The following is a 24,122-nucleotide window of genomic DNA, read 5'->3' as shown; positions in this document are numbered from 1 at the left end:
TCCTCTCCTAGCTTTGACACTTTTGAGCTTTTGAGTTTTTCTGTGAATGTAACATTCTTATTCTCAGAGTCTGTTTATTTTTTGTTTTGCCTTGGGCGTCGGAATTAATTGAGGACTAAGCAATAAACAAGCTCTTAAAGCTTTAGTTTCATTTTGGCAGTTAATTGCAATCTGCATTTGCAAACAAATCATCTCCATTATTTCTGGAGATGCAATTGTAACTGTAACACGCTTTTCATTGTAGGAGAATTTGTGCCATTAAATCTTTAAGTAAAAATGTGTTTAACTGCATCACAATTTTTTTGCTGAAATGTTGTGCTGTGTTTTTAGTTTATATAAATATACAATGGCACAATTCATTCGGGCATCTGTGACACCGCAAGTTTAAATAGAAGTGACTGAAAATGACAGAAAAACGTATAGAAAATGAACGTAAATGCCCGTTCCATACAAAAAGCATTATGTGACTTCTTAAGATTTATAGGCATGCTCATTTAACATGTGACATATGTTTGCAGTTCACTGGTGGGTTTTTTTTAAGAAACAAACGGCTGCTTTATTATCTTTTTTTCACTTATGAGAAAAAAATTGTGGGTTAAAATGGGTGAATAAATATCTTTGTTTGGTTGAGCTATTCCTTTACTACTTAATACTGTTAATATTTCCAGCTGATTAACTGTCATAGCACATATAATAAGAAACAAAAATCTAACTTGAAAATATCCAGCACCGTCTGTTATTAAGAGAATAGTTTAGGGCTAAATAATTTTGATATGGCAAGATGTATAGTCATGTGAGAAAATGTGTCACATTAATGAATAAGATTCCCTTTCTTTGGGATGGCAGAGCATATTGCTCTCAGCTAACTAACAGTGTGTGACTGGGCAAAGATTTTGAGGCGAGGCATTAGTTCGTGTATTATGCAGATGTCTTTATCCGAGCAAATTAGAGGAAAAAGCTCTTAAAGGAATAGTTTCAACCGATACGAAAATTGTTTGAAAGTTTACTCACCGTCTTGTTGTTTTAACCCTTTATGCTGTAATTTTTTTGTGGACCACAAATAGCACTTTTAGAACGATCTTTTTTTACGGATTTTGTCCGTACAATGATGGTTAACGTGACTGTGTCTAACAGGTTCCATAAAGGATAGTGATGTGCCAGTTTAATGAAAATAATAGCAGAATTTACATCATTTTATTACATTATTCTCTTACATTATTACATTATTTTTGTCTTTACCGTGTAAATGTGTTTAGTACTTAAAGCTGCATTCTGTAACTTTATCCTCTATATGTAGACATCTTATCATTAAAATGACGTCAAACTGACATTTCCAGTGAAATTGTGCCTGACAACTCAACTTATAAAACATTCAATCTTACTGCTTGAATTGGGGCAAGGTAAGCGTTTTTAAGACTTTTTATGTACTTGCTTAAAGTGTTCAAATTCTGCCATCATTTACTCCCCCATTGTCATTTCAAACCTTTATGACTTTCGACCTTCCGCAGAAAACAAAAGAAGATATTTTGAAGAGAGTTGGTAAGCGAACAGCACTGGCCCCTATTCACTTCTATTGTATGGACAAGAAACCAATGCAAGGGGGCCAGTTCTTCAAAATATCTCCTTTTGTGTTCTGCGGAAGAAAGAAACTCAGTAATGACAAAAGGGTGAGTAAATAATTTTTGGGGGGTGAACCATCACGTTAATAACTTTGTTTATTTTGAATGAAAAAAGTTATGCAGCTTTGATATTAAATAGTCTTTGTTGGGTTGTTTTTTATAAGAGCGACATCATAACAAGTTCACCCTGTGCTTATTTTCTTATCAGATTGCCCCCGTTTCTTTATGATGAGCTCACGGCCATAATCTTACAAGTGCTGATGTGAATTTTTGCGAGTCCTGGCTTTAGTTTAAGGATTGCCACATTTGCAATTTCTTGTCAGAAATGTCTACACTTACATTTGTACAAATTCTCTGGGTTATTGTCTCTCTCTCTTCGTCTTCCCAGAAAAGCGTTTTATTTTTCAATATTGTCTTCAATGGAAATGTCTTTGTTGCAAGGAGCCAAAGGCGAGATTATAGTTTTGTCTGTTGCTCTTTCTGTTCTTCAAACACGTGTAACAATACATCAATTATTGATTCAGAACATGGGCAGCTTGTCCTCCAGAAAAATCATGTTGTATCTTTTACAGTGCATTGTGGGAACGTCTTGTGCACGTTGTAGATTGGCTGAAAGCAACCCACTTAGACAAAAAGGTGGATGGAAGTGATATGTTAAACGACCAACCGCAAGTTTTTTGACAGTATGTGGGATTTTGGGTTGGGTAAACCTGAAATCAGGTTACACCAGCATATAAGTGGAAAATGTGGGCAAACTTTGTGGTCAGATTCGCTGTTTGTGTGAAACTAATGAGTGCCATCTGTTTTGCAAACTAAGCTCTGCAAACAAAGCAGAATATACAGTTGCACTTTGTAATTCCCTACTAACCGTCTCAAATAAAACTCTTGAACAGCTTTCAAAGAGTGCTTGGAGTGCAAAGAGTGTTTGGAGTGCTCTAGTACTTATGTCTTTTTTGTTCGTTTTTCCTGTTTTAAGCTACTCTTCTTTAATCACTTTTACCAGGGACGAATTGCTTAACATTAAGCAATGCCCTTCTATCACTCTTTTCCCTAATTTTGAAAATTCAGACGTCTTACTGGACATTTTACTCGGAGGAGCGGCAGCTCTGTACAAACGCTCTAAAAGACGCAAGCGGGGAAAGCGAGCGGGTGCGCTCGTCAGACTCCGACGACGCGGATTTAGGACCCCGCTGCCGAGTATACACCTGGCGAATGTCCGCTCCCTTACCAACAAAACGGACGAAATACTCTTACTCACCAGGACAAACAAAGATTTTTCCAACTCCGCTGCGCTGTGTTTCACAGAAACATGGCTCAATGACACCATACCGGACAGCGCGTTACATCTGCCGGGTTTTCAGCTGTTCAGAGCGGATCGCATTGCCGAGTCAACAGGGAAGACACGTGGTGGTGGATTATGTTTTTATATAAACGAAGGTTGGTGCAGAGATATAACAACACTGAAGAAGATGTGCTTTTCGTACTTAGAAGCGTTCTCTATCAACTGCAAACCTTTTTATTCGCCACGCGAGTTTTCCTCATTTATTCTCGTGAATGTTTACATTCCTCCACATGCTTGTGCGAGCGCGGCGCTGCAACAGCTGGCGGATTACATCACTGACACGGAGCAGCAACACCCGGATTCTCTTATTATTATTATTGGGGACTTTAACAGAGCAAACCTCTCCCGTGAGCTGCCAAAATACAGGCAGCATATCACATGCCCCACCAGAGACAGCAACATTCTGGATCACTGTTACACCACAATACGGGATGCATACCACTCTGTTCCCAGAGCAGCTCTGGGTCTCTCTGATCATTGCCTGGTTCATCTTCTTCCGACCTACAGACAGAAGCTTAAATCTGCCAAGCCTGTAGCAAGAACAGCAAAGAGATGGAGCAGCGAAACAGAGCGGGCCTTACAAGCCTGTTTCGACTGCACGGATTGGAGTGTCTTTGAAGCTGCAGCCACTGATCTGGATGAGTTAACTGACACAGTGACATCCTACATCAGCTTCTGTGAGGACATGTGTATTCCCACCAGGACTCGCTTAACATACAACAATGACAAACCATGGTTTACAATGAAACTGAGACAGCTTCGTCAGGCCAAAGAAGATGCTTACAGAAGTGGGGACAAAGTCTTGTATAATCAGGCCAAAAACACACTGACAAAGGAGATAAGAGCAGCTAAGAGAAGCTACTCTGAAAAGCTGAAGAACCAGTTTTCAGCCAACGACCCTGCATCAGTGTGGAAAGGCCTGAAAGACATTACCAACTACAAGCCATCATCCCCTCAGTCTATGGGTAATCAACGACTGGCTGACGACCTGAACGACTTCTATTGTCGTTTTGAAATGCAGAGTCTCACCCTTCACACCCGCCCTGACCCTATCTCTGCTATACCATTAACACCTCCTCTTGACATTCAACCTGCACTTAAGATCTGCGAAGAGGATGTTTGCCAGCTTTTCCGCAAACAAAAGATCAGAAAAGCACCAGGCCCAGACAATGTCTCACCCTCCTGCCTGAAAGTCTGTGCGGAGCAGCTGTCGCCCATCTTCACTAATATTTTTAACAGATCTTTGGAGCAGTGTGAAGTCCCTTCATGCTTCAAACGCTCCACCATCATCCCTGTACAGAAGAAACCCAAAATATCTGGACTTAATGACTACAGGCCTGTTGCTTTAACATCTGTGGTCATGAAGTCATTTGAGAGACTTGTACTGGCCCACCTGAAGGACATCACCAGACCACTTCTTGATCCCCTCCAGTTTGCTTACCGAGCAAACAGGTCTGTGGACGATGCAGTAAACATGGGACTGCATTACATCCTACAACACCTAGACAGACCAGGGACTTACGTCAGGATCCTGTTTGTAGACTTCAGCTCGGCCTTCAACACCATAATCCCAGACCTCCTCCTGCCCAAGCTTACCCAGCTCTCTGTGCCAACCTCTACCTGTCAGTGGATTATTAACTTCCTGTCGAACAGGCAGCAGCTAGTGAGGTTGGGAAAATTTAAATCCAGCACATGTACCATCAGCACCGGAGCTCCTCAAGGATGTGTTCTTTCTCCACTGCTATATTCACTCTACACAAACGAATGCACCTCTACAGACCCTTCTGTCAAACTCCTGAAGTTTGCAGATGACACCACAGTCATTGGCCTTATTCAAGACGGTGATGAATCTGCCTACAGAAAGGAGGTTGCTCAGCTGGCTGCCTGGTGTAGTCAAAACAACCTAGAGCTGAATGCATTCAAGACAGTGGAGATGATAGTGGATTTCAGAAGGAACCCTCCATCACTTCCTCCCCTCACCATCCTGGACAGCACTGTGGATACTGTGGAGTCATTCAGGTTCCTGGGCTCCACCATCTCTCAGGACCTGAAGTGGGAGTCCCACATAGACTCCATTGTAAAGAAGGCCCAGCAGAGGTTATACTTCCTCCGTCAATTGAGGAAGTTCAACCTACCACAGGAGCTACTGACCCAGTTCTACTCAGTGGTCATCGAATCTGTTCTGTGCACTTCAATTACTGTTTGGTATGGCTCGGCCACCAAATCAGACCTACGAAGACTACAACGGACAGTTCGTAGTGCTGAGAAAATTATTGGTGCTCCTCTGCCCACACTTCAGGACCTGTACGATTCCAGAGTGAAAAACAGGGCAAGAAAAATCATCATTGACTCCACACACCCAGCACACAAACTCTTTGATCTGCTGCCCTCTGGCCGGCGCTTTAGAGCACCAAACACCAGGACTTCCAGACACAGAAGCAGCTTCTTCCCCCAGGCAATCTCCCTCCTAAACAGATAACTGCTCCTTAAGAGCAATATTCCACTTCCACTACTCCTATAGTGTGCACTACTGTGCCTTATTATATCTACATCTTATGTATACATGTATATAACACTACCTCTACTTACTAAATTATCCATTTGCACAAGTGTACATACAATCTGTTAATATGTTTATTCTACTATATACTACCCGGTACAATGTCTCTTATATGTTATTATCCCCCATTTTCTGTAAAATAGTCTTTATTTTATATATGCACAATTTAGAATCTTTTAGACTGTAAATCGTATTATATTGTATTGTCATTGTGTTAAATGTCTGTACTAGAAGCTTCCAACACCAAAGAAAATTCCTTGTGTGTGCAAGCACACTTGGCAATAAAGCTCTTCTGATTCTGATTCTTCTGATTCTGAAGATATATAGTGAACCTGTAAAACCCAAGCGACTTCTTGGCAAAGCTCATTATAGCAGCTTGGTATAATTTGTGAACACAACTTTCCCAGCGTGTCCTATCAAATCATGTTATAATATGCGTCGCACGTTCTGTGGGCAGTCCAAGGGTGTGCCGTCTGAAGCTGGAGAGACACAGGTGAATCTGGATCTAATGCCCTTTTGCACGTCCTGACGTTCATTTCCCTGGCACCACGAGAACACCGGACCTCCTCTTTGCACGGTTTCCCTTGTTCATATTCAACCCATTGAACGGTGTCCATTTTAAAAATAAATGTGGTTCCGTATGCCTGCTTCTCCTTTACGCACAAATTCTGCTATAAACACAGTTTTGAAAGATTTCAAAGGCACAATAAATTGATTATACGAGCTGAAATGATCCCTCCGAGGCAGAGGTCACGCAAGGCCACGCAATTCATTTCCAATTGTGTTGTTTTTACTGCTTTGCTCGGATGCTATTGCCTCATGTGTTCGGTCATGTGTATGTGCAGCAGGCGTGTTATGGTGCCAGCATGTCCGGGGGTCAAAATGTCGCGTGTTAGGATCACCATGAGGAATTATAACCGTCCTGACAGGTAATGTTTTCTAGAAATGATCACACTTTGGTATGGTGATGGTAAAGCATTGTAAGGTTTGTAGATGAGCATTGTGATCGGACACCATGGTGGGGGTAAATAATGGTGGTTATTATAAGCATAGCTAATGAGTGATATTTAAAAATAATTGTGAAGACACATGCCTGTCTTTTAGAATGTGACGTTCACTTTCTTTAAAATGGTTTGGTCATCTTTTATTAATATTATTTATATTCGAAACACTTGGCTGCCAAATCCAAGTCAATGTGATGTAACCAAGATGCAGGAATGTTGCCAAGGTGTCATTTTGTTGTCATGTGACAAAAATCCGTAACAGGGAATTGTAACACAGAGAGGACCCCTGTAGACCCTCATGACTGCATGTCAAGGTTTGTATAATATTTAATATTATTATTGTATAATACAAAACATTTTGACCTTTTTTTAAAGTGCAAGGTTATTTAAGGGCAAATACAAGAAAGTGTCTGTCAATGCTGAGCTTTTCCAAATCATGATTATGCACCTCTGTTAGGATGGTGCCTTAGGAGCTGTCTATGTAAGTATTGAAAGGGTAAGAATGTACACTAGTCTAAAAAGTCTAAAAACACTTTAGATGTTTTTTTACGAGCGGTTACAACATTTCATGTAATCCCACCGCACTTACACACTTTGATAGCAAATTTATTTTTAGCTTTTCTTAAAAAGCATTAGTTTAAGTCATGGCTCTGTTCAAGAACCTAGTAAGTGGCCTTGCTGCCTACACAACCTACTGTCTACTGCCTACAGCAGCTGCCTATTAAGGCAACATCCTACTGTAATTGAAATGGAAGTGACCGATTTGTAATGCTTCAACTAGCAACTTTGAGGATCATAGAAATAGTAGTCCGTTTAATTTGGTCAGAAACAGGGTAACGCTCATAGAAAATTTATGAAAGAAATATAGCAACAAGTGAAAGTGAAATGCCTCACCTTAAAGGAACACTTCACCCAAAAAATAAGAATCCTCTCATCATTTATTTGCCTCCGTATGATTCGAAACCTATATCTGACCCTTTTTTTCTGTGGAACACAAAAGACGATATTTTGAGAAATGTCTCAGTGGTTTTGTGTCCATACAATGGAAGTCAATGAGGGTCAGTGTTGTTTGGTTACCAACATTCTTCAAAATATCTTCTTTTGTGTTTTGCTGAAGAATGAAAGTCATACAGGTTTGGACATGAGGATGAGTAAAGGACGAAAACATTTTCATTTTTGGGTGAGACTTTGGTTTGGTGTTGGTGTGCTGACAAGCAAAGCATCCATTGTGCCTTAAAATGCTACCCACATAGGTAAGTGACTAGATTTTGAAAATGAGCCCTTGTTTTTGAAGTATATAATGCTGATGTACTCCGCAGGTGGTCTTTTATAAAACCTAGAAACAGAGAAACATTTTGCTCTTTGATTCGTACGTTATGATTTCGACAGTTTCTACACATAGTATAATCTTGACAGCATTTGGCTAAAACTTCTATAGAGGATAAAAGACAAATCAAATATAATGTATATAAAGATTTTTTCTTTTTGTAGTTTTGTACGTTTTAATTGGTTAGATTTCATTCTTTTAATGCAATAACATTCATCCACTGACTGCTCTTCCACTGTTGTTATTGTTGTTTTATTGCCACCCTTGCAAGCATCTGTCTTTCAATTAGAAAACAATATGCCGAGGCTGAAACAAAGCAATATTTCCTCTCCTTCCTTGAGCCCAGAAGCCATTGTGTTGAAAGTCAATAGAGATGAATGACAACACTTTCATATGTGTTTGGTAGATGCTTTTATCCAAAGTGACAGTGCAGGTGTATATTTTATCAGTATACATTTTATCAGTATGGTGTGTATTTCTAGGAACTGATAAGCTTGCCCAGATGAAAGATTTATTGCTCAAAGGTTGCTGGTTCAAAGCTTTGAGACTCTGTTTTGTGTCATCCTCATGTTTCTTCAAAAATTACTTAGGAGAAATAAAACAGACGCAAATGAGATGTTGTTGGCATACAGAGCATACAGTAAATGAATGTGGGAAGCATAGCTCAGATTATTTGGTCTTGGGAAGTTTTGATTTGAAACATTAGTCAGTTGTTTTAAACAAAAGTTCTCCCATAAATTCTTCATTCATTCACTTTCATGTTCCAAACCCCGTATGATTTTTTTCATTTGCAGGACATATTGCAGAATATCTGAGTTGTGCTATTTCAAATAACAAAATGATCTTGTAGGTATAGTTGAATAGCGTAAAAATGAAAAAAAAAAACATCTTCATTCTAGTTGTAAGGTCTGATAAAGGCACTAATTGGCTCATTAAGTGTTATTTGAGCAACTGCTCCATTATCACACAGAACACAAATGCCGATATTACAGGGTTGAGTGGTTAAATATTACATTCATCTTTTTCATTTGTATATTCTTTTGGAGTTAATTTACTTGACCCACAAAATTTACTTTTGACATAATTTATATTTCTTTCGGTTGATTTTTACTCATCCATTGATATATTTTTCTCGTTTAACATTTTCATTTGCACATTAGTAGATGCTTTTCTCCAAAACGACTTACAGTGCATTCAAGTCATACATTTTATCAGTGTGTGTCTTTCCTAGAAATCGAACGCACAACCTTTGCATTGTTAAAGTGATAGAGTACCCAAAAAAATTCTGTCATCATTACCTCTCGTCATTTAAAACCTGTATGACCTTCTTTTTTTTCCCGCAAAGCTCAAAAGAAGATATTTTGAAGAATGTTGTTAACTGGCCCCCATTCACTTACTTTGGTTTTGTGTACAATAGAAGTGAATAGGTGCCAGTGCTGTTCGGTTACCAACTTTCTTCAAATTATCTTCTTTTGTGTTCTGCAGAAGAAAGAAAGTCATAAAGGTTTGAAATGATTTGAAGGGTGAGTAAATAATGACAACTTTTTCATTTTTGGGTGAACCATCACTTTAACACAAAGATCTACCAGTTGAGCTATAGAAACATTGTAATCGTGATCCTTTTTTTGGTAATATTTATAGACCATTTCACAAGATGTAAACACTGCTCCAGAAGCACTTCCGGTTTCATTTTTATTTAATTTATTTGTAAATCTCCCAGAAAGATAATTGTTTAGCGTTTTTGATTCAGTTATAAATGTTCTGTTTGTTGCGTTTTGTTCAAACATTTGTGCAGTGTTAAAAACTGAAACAGCGTTGAAACTTTTGGACCAGCGTTGGATCAGCATCGTTTACGTTTTCCGAAGTGGTCTATACACAGATTGAGTTTTCTGTTTAGTTTCAATCTGTACACCCTTAAAAATAAAGGTGTTTAAAAGGTTCTTCACAGCGATGCCATAAAGAACCATTTTTGGTTCCACAAAGAAACATTCAGTCAAAGGTTCTTTTCTCTCTTTCTTACCTTTTTATGAACTGAACAACCGTTTTACGCAAATTGTTAAAGGTTCTTTATGGAACCAACCATTTATACAAAAAAGCTTCTTCTATGGCATTGTGAAGCACCTTTATTTTGAAGAGTGTACTGTAGGTAGAAATTCTGTAGGTAGATAGTAGATAGCAAGTCGGCGCCGTACACGAGTGCGTAGTATTCCAATGAAGCCTATAGTCTCTCCAGCTGCTTTTCTCCATCAATGTAGACTACAGCCATTACTGCTGTAAATGATGATGTGCTCGCAGCACTGCGGCCCTGCTGGTGCACATCCTTTCGGGGGGAATGTTGAGGGGCTGTCGGGGTACAGCAGATTTCTGCTTTCTTCAGAATCACTGTGCAAACGGCTGCACGAGAATCGCTCTCACAACTCCACTGCGGGTGTCGAGCGCCATGCCAAAACAGATTAATGTCTGTGGATGCGGGTGACAGCAGCCGTGCATGCACGCGTGTGTTTATTCAATCGGTTGCGGTATTTGCATTTTTGCGCTCGTTTTGTTTTGTGCTTTTTGGTATGGAAAAACGGAGTGTCAAGACAATATGTATGCATGTACGTATGCACACATGCATATGTATGGCACTGCCAGTTTACACAGTGTTGGCGCAGGGCCTAGCCAGGTGGCATTGGGCACGCTTCAAGTGCGTCCTCATTTCTGTATCATTCCTCTTGCTCACACCGATGCCAGTTTTCCGCTGGTCTGTTTATCCTGCCTTATCTCGCCTGTCACATAAACCCTGCTTCCTGCTTGACACCTTTATTCTTAAAGTCCCAATGAAATTAAAAATTACAATTCTTATTTTTTCATGAAATATTGCAGCGTTTATATATAGCTTATCAATGTGGGTCATTTTCTTTTTTAAAGCGGCCCTAACACACGCGGTTTCTGACAATCTCATATTAATCTTGAGTACCTATAGAGTAGTATTGCATACTTCGTATCTTCGAAGAGTATTTAGTTTGATCACATTTATAAAAGATAGATACAGCTGTACGATTTTTTCCGAAAGCATACGGCGCGTGTGGGGGGGGGGTAGGCTGAACTAAAGCACGTGCGCACCCATTGCCAACAAAACACACAGACATCAGTTTCACTCACCGCATGCGGTTCATGTCTGGCATCTTTTAGCGCTGGGACGGCTCCATATATCAGTTTCAAACCATCTCCAAACCCAGCGTTATATCCACCGTTTATATAACATTCATCACCCAAATGCAGTGAACAAACAAACACCTGAACTTAGCGAACGTATGCGCTCTCTCTCTCTCTCTCTCTCTCTCTCTCCTGCACACAAGTGAAAGTGACGTCTGCGCATGCTCCTTCTCCTGCTCTCCTTGCTCCCGCGTGGGTGTGCCGCGTGCTTTTCCGGGAGAATTGTCCAATAAGGGACTAAGAAAAATTGTTATGAAACGGTTTTATATGTTCGAAAAAAACTTTCTGAAACCTGTACGATCGCTGGGGGAGTGTATCGAGCACAGAAATACTACGTAATACGCCCAACTCGTTTTTTGACAAGTTGACCATGTTAAGCATGAGAAGACGTTTAACATTGTAAAGAATTCAGAATGCATGACACACCGTTGCAGCACCCCTTTAAATTCATTTACCCTCATAATCTTCAGTTAAAATCTGAAATTGCACTTCTGCCCTGAAATGACTATCCATCTCAAATGTCGTAAATTAGACGGCTTGGGCGGAGCATCCGTTAACTCCTCCCCTTCAACTGTCAGTCTGCTGCCAGTTTCATTTCAAAATGCAACAGCTGTTTTTATACATCCAATCAATTCGCAGTGAAAAACTCAAGCCACACCTCTCCTTTGAAATTCCTCTTCACTTGGAAATGTGTCAATACGGAAGTAAAAACGATCGCAACTTCCGGTTCACAGGGACTTTAAATGTTATGGTCAGCGTGAAATCAATTGACCCTATTTATTTTTTTATTACGCATTCCTAGTCTTATTGTGCAAAATTCACTGCTGCACAGTTTTCTGAAATAAAAAATGATAAAGAATTTCCCATTGACTTTAAAAAGACCACTAGATCAACATCACACTATCAATAACCTGCCTGGACCACACAGCGTCTTTACACCTGTCACTTCTACTCGTCTCAAGTCGGTTGTCAGTTCTGTCATTTCCTGCAGGCAAAATGTAAATGAGAGCTTTAAAAGACGTCCTTTTAATGCCTGTCGTCTTTAATTCAGTTTTGCTTGCAATTAATTTTATTTTTATAGCACGTTTCACGATTTGCAAGCTTTACTGAAAACACATTTTAGATCTTCATTATTACTGTGTCTCTCATGAACCGATTTGAAACGACAGTCACAGGCATAAACGCAAAGAAGTGTGTGCAAATGCCAAGAGTAATAATGCCCTCTTCTCGTGGTTTAAGAAAGGTCAAGATCTGGTTCCTCATAGGTCAGACACCCGTGCAGGAATTCGTTTCGGTCTCTGTAAGCATCCAATTCTTTCTCTTTCTCTCTATCATTAGAGTGCTCAACTCCAGACCTAGAATGCGTGAGAATCGAAGCGGCACAAAATCGCAATAATAAAGCCATGTGTATGAAGAGTTTAGTCGTATGATCGTCCCTTTGGCATTTTGCATAGCTTGTTTGCTTGGATTCAAAATGAGCAGCAAACACGATGATGTCAGATTAACGGGAACAAAGAGTTTGTTACATAATCCAGTGCAGTGCACCTTTTACAGAGAGAGAGAGATTACATTAGTGTTGCGACCGTGACAGGGTGGTTTGATTTATGAATACTGATGCGGTTTCCATATGATGAACAGTGTGTGGGGGTTAAATTCTGTCTGTACATTTGAGTTTCACAGTCGAAGGAACCAGAAAAGCTAACTAACTTCAACAACTCATAGGAAAGAAAATCAGTATTAGTTGTTTCTCTTAGACAGAACTGAGAGACGTGTTTTCTCACATGTCTCTTGTACAATACATTTAGAGATTAAGAGGGTATCTCAAAGTCTCAAAGGTTGCCCTGATTTGCCTACATATCAAAGACTGAAAAAAATTGGATTTCTGGGGCATAGTAGGAAAAAAATGGTAGTTAAAGGAATTTTTCCTAAATCACTCAAAACATCCCATTTTGTGTTCAACAGAACAAAACAAAATACAAAATGTTTTTTTCCTACTATATAGACCCAGATATGTCAGTTGCTGACATTTTTCCAAATATATTTAACCCAACAGAGAAATGTATAGAGGTTTGGAACAATCTGAGTGTGAGTAATTCATGACAGATTTTTTTGGGGGGGTGAACTATCCCTTTAAGAATGACAGTTATCTTAACTAATCAACCTCTCCTGATGAAGTTTATAAGAAGTGGAAATTGATACAAAAACGAAATGTTGTGTAGCTTGGCCCATGAAGTCTGCTGAGCCAAGATAGAGCAACGTCTGAGTAATCCAGTGTTCCTCTGAGTGTGATTGTTCACTTTACACACAGCGCTGGTGTACAGAAGTGTGTGTTTGGCTGATGTGTGTTAGTCTTGCCTGGCTGCTGTTTGGTGTTGATCCCAGTAGGTGGTAAAACTGGGGGCGGAACGTTTATCCATGAACTGTAGTGATGTTGAATTCTGCTCTAAAATGCACTGCTGGTAATGAGAATTCGTCCAAATCATATGAAATGACCTAAAATCACCGCCATTTATATAAGCATCACATTCTAGCATTACACTCTCTAGACTTTACAAAGTCTTAAAGGTGATGTTTTTATTTTCTGATGTTTTATTTATGCACTCTAGAGAATTTAGCATAAGCCAAATGGTCGGAGTCATTGAAAGAAGAGCCATCAACCCCCTTTCACTCTCCTTTCTCCTGGTTTCTTGATACGATCATGAAAAGACCAGAGTCAAAACCTCTCACTGAGAGTGTTGATAACCTTTTGTTTTTCTGTTGGATATTTTACGACTCCTAAGCTTCAAAGCATTGGTGAGAAGTCTCTGTCTAATCGGAAACTTAACATCTGAGGCTAACCAGAGAAACTTTTCTGACAAATAGGAACTTGTGCGATTCAACTGTCCTTTTCTATAAATATATCTAAATATCTAGGTTATATGTTGTCGCTCTTGCCATTTTTAAATAATCTGTAATTGTTAAATAGGCAAGTTAATTCAGGCTTTGTTTGTATTCGTACCGCCGAATGAATCATGTCTTGATGCACTTCAAACCTTAGCATATTTGATATATAAATGTTTGTCTTTACAATTCCTCCTTGTTTATATACATTGTGTGACCATAGAACACTTTCTTTTCATTATGTTATAATTTGGAATAGTATTTTGTAAAGTTGCCAGGAGGTCATAAAGATGCAAATTAGCTGTTGAGTGGACAAAGAACCTCTTCCCTGCTCAATTCTGATTGGTCGATTCAAACTCAGGAGGGCATGCGCTCTCATGAGGTTAAATATCGAGCCTGCTCTGAAAACCCTCTCTTGTCTCTTCCACTCTTCTCTTCTGCGCTAAAAATTGTTTCGTGGCGTCTCTTCGGAGACCCCCCACTGGGGAGAAGAAGGAACAATGGACTCTGCTGCCACGTGGCTAGGCCATGCGGCCGATCACGAGGCCCACAACTTTCGGCAGGACTTGCTTTCTGAAACCTTTTGAACAATTCCATATCACAGAGCTTGCAAGTATCCGTTTCTATTTATAGAATAGCTGCGTTAAGTCTGTGCCTCTTTGTTAAAGATGATTTTTATTGGTGTTCAGAAATCGCTGCCATGCCCTCTCTCTCTCTCTCTCTCTCTCTCTCTCTCTCTCTCTCTCTTTCTCTCTCAGCGCTTCCTAGCGCATTTGTGTTTCATGTATTTGTTTGTTTTATGCGATCGTCATTGTTTTGTTTACCATGTAGAGTAGAGTTTAATAAACAACCATATTCATTTGTGATGGGTTTTCTGTATTCACGCTCACAAGCTTGGTCCCTTTTACTGTGTTTCGATTCGCTACCTTTGCTCTAAATCCTGTTTGGTATAGTCACGTTACTTATGGCCATGAGATAATGTAAAGTATATAATATCATTGAGGCATTCGCTGGACGAATGCATACAAGTATTGTTATGCTTTATATTACTAATCAGAGACCGTAAAATATGTATATTTGATCACGATTATTATACGTATTTTCCTTTGAGCTAAACTAATTCCTTGACTGAAATTGATGTTTTAAATAACTCATTTCATGGATGTGATCTTGAAAGATCTGGTGGTGAACCATATTTGGTGAGCTTTGCTCATCCATATAATAACGTTAGCTATTAACCGCTACAGCACAAACCCAGAGAAAACCGTTTTTGCTCAGAGGTTGCTCGGTCATAGCTCAGGAGATTTGATGGAGTCTGTTGCGTTTAAAGCAGAGGTAACACACGCAGTTTCTGCCAATCTCATATTAATCTTGAGTACCTATAGAGTAGTACTGCGTACTTCATATCTTCGAAGAGTATTTAGTTTGATCAGATACAGCTGTACGATTATTTCCGAAAACAGACGACCTCCTGAAGGGATGAGCACACAATACATCATCGCATTATCCCTGCATAACTGTTGATTCACTATAAATTTGTGTTATTTACATAATGCACATACACGCCGATTGCCAACAAAACACAGACATTTGACTCAGGTTCACTTACTTACGTTCGTGTCTGGCATCTTTTGGCGCTGGGACTGATCCATCTATCAGTTTCAAACGATCTCCAAATCCAGCGTTATGTAACATTCCTCACCCAAATGCAGTGAACAAACAAACACAGCTGAACTTCTGCAAAGCACATTGATGGACGTGCTCTTTCTCTCGCTCTCACTGGTTGACGCGTGGGGGTGATTTTGTGGGAGAATTGCCCAATAAGGGACTAAGAAAAATTGTTACGTAACAGAATTTCATGTTCGAAAAAAACCTTCCGAAATGTGTATACGGACCTTGGGGGAGTGTATTGAGCACAGAAGTACTGCGTCATATGCCCAACTCGTTTTTTGACAAGTTGATCATGTTAAGCATGAGAAGCCAGAATATTTAACATTGTAAAGAAGTCAGAATGCATGAAACACTGTTGACCCTTTAAGTGTCAACTTAGTGTAAGACGTTTCTCTTAAAATTGCGTAGAAAAACTAAAAACAGAAGTAGGCTTTTGTTAAAACACATAAAGAGTATGGAGGTGTAAAATGAGTGTAAAGATAGGTAAAATAATCTGGATTTGGGTAAATGTGATGAGAAATGTTTGAGTTCATATTGAGATCTTTAATTACATTACATTTACACTATACATTTTGTTTCTGACTATGTGCAATCCCCTGGGATCGAACCCATGACCTTGGTGTTACTAGCACCATGCTCTAACCACCGAGCAACAGGAAAACTGTGGCTAATTATTTAAGATAATTATATTGACTTTTTGATTGTAGACAAATCAGAGCTCAGTTTGAGACATTGTTGAGATCTCTCCAAAATAATATGACAAGCAGGTGGTAGCAGAAAAGTTTCATTTGTTCTCCATTTAATCTCATTGATGTCTAAGAGAAATAATTCAGACCTTAAAGAGATCTCATCTCTACGTTCTAATTTTTTGTTTGTGTGGGAATGACTCTAAGACTATTCTCATTGCAATCTTACAGAAACATTAGAGGGACTAAAGAGAACCGAGTCGTCTTTTCTGTGGGCTGTTTCTTCAAGAAAGGAAGCATCTCAGATGGGAGTAATTGTATGCTAACGAACAGTCGGGCAAATTGAGGGAGCTGAAAGAAAACGGAAAGGAGACATTTGTACAGTGAGCTTAGGCTAAGATCGCTGATGGTAACCATGGAAATAATTACAGAGCAGACAGACTGCAAGAGAGAGAGAGAGTAAGAATGAAAGAGAGAGAGAGAGAGAGAGAGAGAGAGAGAGAGAGAGAGAGAGATAGAGAAAAGGAATTCAGAAGAATGCAATGGATTTCTGTTGAACGTTAGATCCTGAAACTGCTTTCTAAGTTCTAATAAAAACTCAGAAACTGGCTTCGATCATGTATGGTGCTCTTTTAATTAAATGTATGTGAGGTCAACTCTTGAATGAGATGTACACGTTAGCAGTGTCCTGCGGTACGGATCAATCGTGGTCTTCTTGAGGTGTGTGTCCAATCATCAGGAGGTGTGATGTGTGCACCAGGTGTCCGGCTCGACCTCTCATCAATGGTTTAGCTTGAATACTCGCAGTCTCAGGCTTGTGGTCGCCATAGAAACGTGTGTCTTTATAACACTCTGATAATTTACACAGAGAGCGCTTCGTCTAAAATGTCCGTTCTTGATTAAATCCCTTATTAAGCCTCGTTTTAATGCCATGTGTGTGTGATATGTTAAAGACGTCAGAAGTCGACATGGGAGTTTTGTGCGTTTTAGTTCATATCTGTTGAGGTCATGTATATGCTATATGTACTCCTAAAACAAATTGTGTGGTTAATGTGTACTATCACTTTTCATCGCAGGCAATAAGCTGGTGAACAAATCTCTTTAATTTATCTAGAGAAGAGAATATCACACAGAAACAATTGTGGGCTTTTAGTTGATAAGCAACCAACTAGCTAGCAACACCTTATCAAACTCCAGGCAATGTTACTGTATAGCAACCACATAGCAACGTCCTGGCAACCACCCCACCCACAACACCCTAGCATCATTATGAAAAGTTTTGCATGGACACATGTGGGCTCTTTTGCCTTCAGTTGATAAGCAACCACCTAGCAACAACTTATCAACCTCCAGGCAATGCTACAGCAACCATATAGCAACGTCCTGGCAACCACCCCACCTACAACACTCTAGTATCATTATGAAAAGTTTCGCATGGACACAGGAGGGCTCTGGGTTCAGTTAATAAGCAACCACCTAGCAACATCTTATCAATCTCCAGGAAATTCTATAGCAACCAAATAGCAGCATCCTGGCAACCACCCACAACACCCTAGCATTATTATGAAAAGTTTTGCATAGACACATGTGGGCTCTTGATAAGCAACACCTTATCAACCTCCAGGCAATGCTATAGCAACCACATACAGCAATGCACCAATCAGGACACATAGCAACCGCATAGCAACATCCTAGCAACCACCCACAACATCCTAGCATGTACAGTATTAGGAAAAAATAAATCTGGTCATTCAGTGAAATTACTTTCAAAGATAACAGGCAACGATAACACACATGTAACAGTGTTTCTCTGTACTGTACATGCACTCTCGGAGTTTAATCTACACTGTCATTTGTCTACAGTTTGTGTAGTTGTGTAATTACACACATTCCTCCCACATAACCTGCCTCTACAGAATCCTTTCCACTCACCGGCTGCCTGCAAGCGTCACATCCACACACCATTGCTTGTGTGTGTGCGCGAGAGAGAGAGAGAGAGAAAAAGAGAGTTTGCCCCAGGCTTTTACATGAAGTTCTCTCCATCAAATCCCATCTCTACCCCACCCCCATGTCCAGCTCAGCCCCCTCCTCGTCTCTTCTCGGCTTGGAGAGTGAGAGCGCAGTAAAGAATAGGACAGTTGTCTGAAAGGATGCGTTGTCTTACTGCTCAGTGTCTTGAATGCACGTCTGGATACGCGCAGAAATATTCCGGACTACGACAAGGAGTTCCAGCTCTCGTGCAATCGATTTGCGATGTCATTTCGGAAGCGCTTTTACGCAAAGTCCTCATGCAATGACCTCGCGGGCATTCTGCGAAGGAGAATCGTCGTGTTCGGAGCTTTGGACGATCGCTGTCAATGCACCAGTTTCGTGCAAGAATAAGATAAAGGGGATAATGAACAGCGAGCTGCGTCTTTAACCGCTTGAACTTTATGCTCTCGGAGGATTTTTTACGCATTTACGCATCACCATTTTCATCACACACACTTACGCATACACGCATATCTGTGCAATCGTCATCCTGTGTTTAACGTTGTGGAAGTGTGAGCTGAGTATTTTAGTTCAGAGACATAGTTTGGATATGCTCCGTTTTCTCTGAAAAGTTCCGTTATAGAGTCTTAAATCATTATTAGCTCAATTAAACCGCTAAACGGCGCTTATAAATATTGCTGAAGTAAAACATGATAGTGTTTCGTCGCAGATTTGGTGCTGGTAACCGCTGTAAAGGCAGACGGGAAGCGGCTCGTCGGTTCAGGGTCGTGCGTAAAAGCGCCGGTGAGCGCCGCCAGGACCTGGAGCTCTCCATCAGGCGCTCTGCTGAAGATCAGCCGCTGTCAGGGCTGGAGAGAGTGACTGAGACGAGATGGGAAAACGAGACACTTGAGAACAAACTATTCTAACACTTTTACACTTAATTCTAGTTCTTGTACATATTTCGGTTAATATCGCAACGACTTTTGACGTATAACACGTTTTTTGTATTATTGTAAGTACATATTAGACTGCACATTTAATCAACGTAGAAGTAAAAAAATGTAGATAAAGTAAAATACATAACAATATAATAATTAAGTTAACTCAAGTTAAAATTGAACAGATATTCTGAATATTATTACATGCGCAGTAATGCATACAAGAATACTTGGGCAGAACCAGAAAGTTTTTGTATTGATATTTATTCCGTATTCAGAAAGTGACCATTAAATGTTAAAAGGGGTTTATGAGCATAGTGCATTTCGACACACGTCTACAAGCAAACATGCTTAAAGCACAGGTGTGGCCAACCTTACTGTTAACATATAGAGGAGGCATTGATCTACTGTGGGAAAGGAATTATTCTCAACAGAAGCAAGTGACTTAAAAACCAAGACTGGAACATGCTTGGAGGCGGACGGTTTGGACGATTTGTCTTTATCGGTGGCTTGACATTCCTTCTGGATCCCAGGCAGGAATAATTCATCAGGAATAAGGAATTGTGCTGCCCCTTACAGCTGCGTTTCTGCTGTAGGTAGGAACCTACAGTACACGCCTCCAGCATCTTCACTTTTGCCATGTTATTATTCAAAATATTTTAATCTGTAAATCACTTTATTTAGTTTATCACATTGCTTAAAGGTTACCACAGGTCTGTTCCCCAACAATGCCATTTCTGTCTTTATTTACTCAACCCTAGTGTCATTGCAGACCTGTGTGTGGTTATAGAATAGGATAATTTGACAGTGCCCTTTTCCGTAAACGTTCGTAGTGACCATATAGAAAGATTTTCGGTGAATAAGGATCACATTTGGGTCTAATACTTACCAAAAGCAGGCATATGACTTCAGTTGACTGGGTGCAACTTTTCCGGTGTTTTTGGAGCTGGACTGGGGTGGTCTGTCCAATCTGTTGTTGTCCGCAGTCAGGACAGAGAGGACTGTGTGTAAATGTTTTGTTTATTCTCTTTTTATGATTCACAGGACAAATAATGGCATTACATTAACATTTAGCCACTAAGCTGACAGAAAGTGGAAAAAAAGAACAGTTTATACAGCTCGACCTAATTTTGGGAATACTGTGACTTTAAAAAAGCAGCGAGACTCTATGGTGATCATTTAAAAAGAAAATTGAAGTCACATACTGTTGTTTTAAAGTGATAGTTCAGCTAAAAATGAAAATTCTGTCATCATTTACTCACCCTCATGTCATTTCAAACCTGCACAATACAAAAGAAGACATTTTGAAGAATGTTGTTATTCGCCCCCATTTACTTGCATTGGTTTTTTGTGTCCACACAATAGAAGTGGATGGGTGGAGCCATTGTTCAGCTACCAACTTTTTTCAAAATATCTTTTGTGTTCTGCAGAAGAGAGAAAGTCATACAGGTTTGAAATGACAAGAGGGTGAGTAAATGATGACAGAATTTTCATTTTTGGATGAACTATCACTATAATGCTTTATAGTAGGCCTTATATAGGCTATTTGTGCTTCCCCTCCTGAAACACACTTCAGTTTGTTTACTCTGTCACGTTGCCTATATATCAAATTTACACCTTTAGTAGTTTGATAAATTACTATCTGTAAAAAAATCAGTAGGCTGTGATCTGTATGAAAGTGTTTGGGATGTTAGGTCTCTTGATGCGTCTGTTGACAGTGCTAGATATAAAAACACTCGATGCTGCGGGGCAACATCTTTGAAGATGACAATAGCAGAAAGAATTGCACAGAAGTCCTTTGGAAAAATGTCTTCAGGTTTTGCAGGCATCACTCTTTCATTCTTGTGCTGCTTTTTTCAATTATTCACCAAATATTTTTGTTGGAGACTTAGAATTTCTGTGCCAACCATAAATAGCAGAGAAATAAAAACTGTGTTCAAGAAAGGTTTCCAGTGTCCCCTGCTGGCAAATGACATAAATTCTCCATTTACACTGATGGACATTTGAAAGTAGATTTTTAGCTATACAAGCAACATGTAAGTAGCAGATATTCTAGATCTTTTATCAGTGAACACTAAGAGGTATTATATACATCGGCTTAGACAGAGAATTTTTTTTTTAATTGCACTTTACATGTCTAAAAAAGCCGTCTCTTTAATATTTCTGTGCAATAAAAAATGGCACACTTAAAGGAACAGTTCACCCCAAAATGAAAATTCTGTCATCATGTACTCACCCTTGAGTTGTTTCAGACCTGAATAAATTCATTGTTTTGCTGAACACAAAAGAAAGTATTTGTTAAAACATTTGAAATCGAACTGTTCTGTGCAATATTGACTATCATAGTAGCATAAGAAAACTACTGTGGTAGTCAATAGCCCACCAGAACTGTTTGGTTTCCCACATTCTTCAAAATATCTTATTTTGTGTTCGAAGAAATTAATACAAGTTTGGAACAACTGAAAGTGATAATTTACCCCTAAATTCAAATTCTGTCATCATTTACTCACCCTCTTGTCATTTCAAAGCTGAATGAATGTCTTTCTTTCGAAGAAGATATTTTGAAGAATGTTGTTAACTGGCCCCCATTCACTTGCATTGATTTTGTGTCCATACAATAGAAGTGAATGGGGGCCAGTGCTGTTCGCTTACCAGCATTCTTCAAAATATCTTCTTTTGTGTTCTGTGGGAGAAAGAAAGTCATGAAGGGTTTGAAATGACAAGAGGGTGAGTAAACGATGAGGGAATTTTCATTTTTGCGTGTACTATCCCTTTAAGAACAATTCTCAAGAACAAGCCTTCATTTAAAAAAAATCTGCAAGTGCTGTACACACCATTACAAATCTAATTCAGGCATAAAAATCGACCGCAGTCCCACGCGTATCAATCAGGTTGAGAAGTTATTGTTATTTTTTTCCATTTGTTTCACTTTTCATCATGTTTGCCCCCCACCACGCTCTCCATCTCTCTCGATGTCTCTCTCTCTTCTGTTCTGTCTCTCTCAGAGGGATTGAAGCTCGAAGCTGTTTCCACCCACACACTTCAGTTCCAGCTTTCAGCTTGACATCAGATTTACATTGAGAATAAAAAGCGCGCGCACACACACACACACACACGCACACGCTCTCACCCACACAGACCTGTGCACATACTTTAACACACCTCTGTTGGGAGGAATATTACAGTACAGCTTTTATCTGTCCATAGTTACTGCGTGGTAGAAAAATCCTTGAGATTTAGATGCAGCTTATTTTAGCCATCGTGTTTGAGAACAGAAACACAGTTTCACTCATACCAGTTTTTATCTTAATGGAGAAACATTTCAAAGCGCGACCTGCTTTTTACGGCCGGTCTCACGGTCACGTGCTCCATGTCACACGTGTTCGCACGCATGTGAATCTATATTCCATCGCTTCAGTGTTTTATTATGGCTCTGTGCTAGTCAAATGTAAGGTACTAGAAAATGTTGCCATGGCAACCAAATAAAGAGCCTGGATTTGGATCAAAAAGGACAGTGGGAGAAATTGAAATAGATGAATGTATCCATCCAGTCTGCTTTATTTTGGCTTTCAATTTGGCGTAATTAGAAGGCACGGTAACCTCTGGCCTCGGATCAGTCTGTTATGTCCTGCAGTTTGTAAGAGTTTGTATTGAGTGAACATTAAAACAAAAATAGCTCTCATGTCATTGCAGACCTGTATGACTTTCTTTCTTCTGGAGAACACAAAAGAAGATATTTTGAAGAATGTTGGTAACCAAAAAACATTAGACCCCATTGACTTTCATTGTATGGACACAAAAGCACATTTCTCAAAATATCTTCTTTTGTGTTCCACAGAAGAATGAGTCACATACAGTGTAGGTTTTGAGCAACATGAAAGTAAAAAAGTGATTATAGAAATGTAACACCCTTGTCCCAGACACAAAATAAATGAATGATTGTACTATCAAGAGTTCATTCTGTTCATTGATTTGCAATTACCTGAATGTATGCGCTGAATAATTTGCTAATATGTTAATATGTTGTACAAATGTTATTTGGTTTGTTCTCTTTGAAATCAGGGTTGTAAGACCATCAAAGAATGGCTTGGTAAGGTCCAAAGAAATATGGAAATATGGTTACATATATTTATGTATCTTATATTTATAGGCTACAACGTTCTATAGGCGGTTTTATCGGCCGTATAGCAATGTTTCACTTACATTTATATTTTATTGTATATTGTATTAAATTACATTAAAACTACTGAACAGTTATAGATTCTTTGCAGAGGTCTACCGGAAGTTAAGTTTGGGCCACATAACGTCTGTTTATGTTGTTGCCGCTGAAACCGTCTACTGTATATTATAAAATGAGTGAAAATTAATTTTTCCCAATAAAGCAGTTTATTCACAATATAGCACTGATCTGTCTTTAGGACTGTACACGGTGAAATTCTACAATCACACCAACGTATGACTTGCACTGTAGTATATTTTCCAAGCCCAGAGTTTATGGCAGGTCTGTCTTGAAAGATTTACACATTATTGCTAAAATTGTTGGAATGGCCAACCTGTTATTTGTTTTATAAACTGCGCATGCACTTCTCTTTTCATATCAGTATGACAAAACCCGCAGCTTTTTGTGTACAATATAGTTGGCTTTAACTGATATATTGCTTTAGAAGGACTGCTGGATGTTAATGATGTAAAATCACTTCTGTTTTGGCATCAGGAGGGAGGATTGTAAAATTTGATGTTAAGGCGACTGAAAAACTTGAGAGGGAATAATGTCTTGAGAATGGAATAGGAGAGGATGGTAGAGGTGAGAGGAAAACGCTCTCGTAAAAAATAGAAATGCAGAAGGATGAATAAATACACTGTTTGATTTATGTAAAAGGCTTGCGTGGGTGCGAGGCGAGAGAGCCGCGCGTTTGAGCCGTG

General features: G+C 39.4%; 1 protein-coding gene across 10 annotated transcripts in view; it reads left to right on the top strand.

The window, feature by feature from the left end:
- Positions 1 to 24,122, top strand: part of syngap1b (synaptic Ras GTPase activating protein 1b) — a 105,929-nt gene that overhangs the window by 38,747 nt on the left and 43,060 nt on the right. Inside the window, exon 1 of one of the 10 annotated variants that reach the window (XM_057340351.1) lies at positions 18,362 to 19,791. The exons of 8 other annotated variants lie outside the window; for them this stretch is intronic. The gene's annotated coding sequence lies outside the window, so the exon portion shown is untranslated. Of the gene's footprint in view, positions 1 to 18,361; positions 19,796 to 24,122 lie in introns of those variants that run through there. One more of the 10 variants, XM_057340350.1, reaches the window with a different exon arrangement.

This window comes from Triplophysa rosa, linkage group LG8, assembly GCF_024868665.1.
Source record: "Triplophysa rosa linkage group LG8, Trosa_1v2, whole genome shotgun sequence".
Taxonomy (NCBI): domain Eukaryota; kingdom Metazoa; phylum Chordata; class Actinopteri; order Cypriniformes; family Nemacheilidae; genus Triplophysa; species Triplophysa rosa.
The sequence above is the reverse complement of the archived record's forward strand: the minus strand, read 5'-3'. Positions and strand labels throughout refer to the sequence as shown.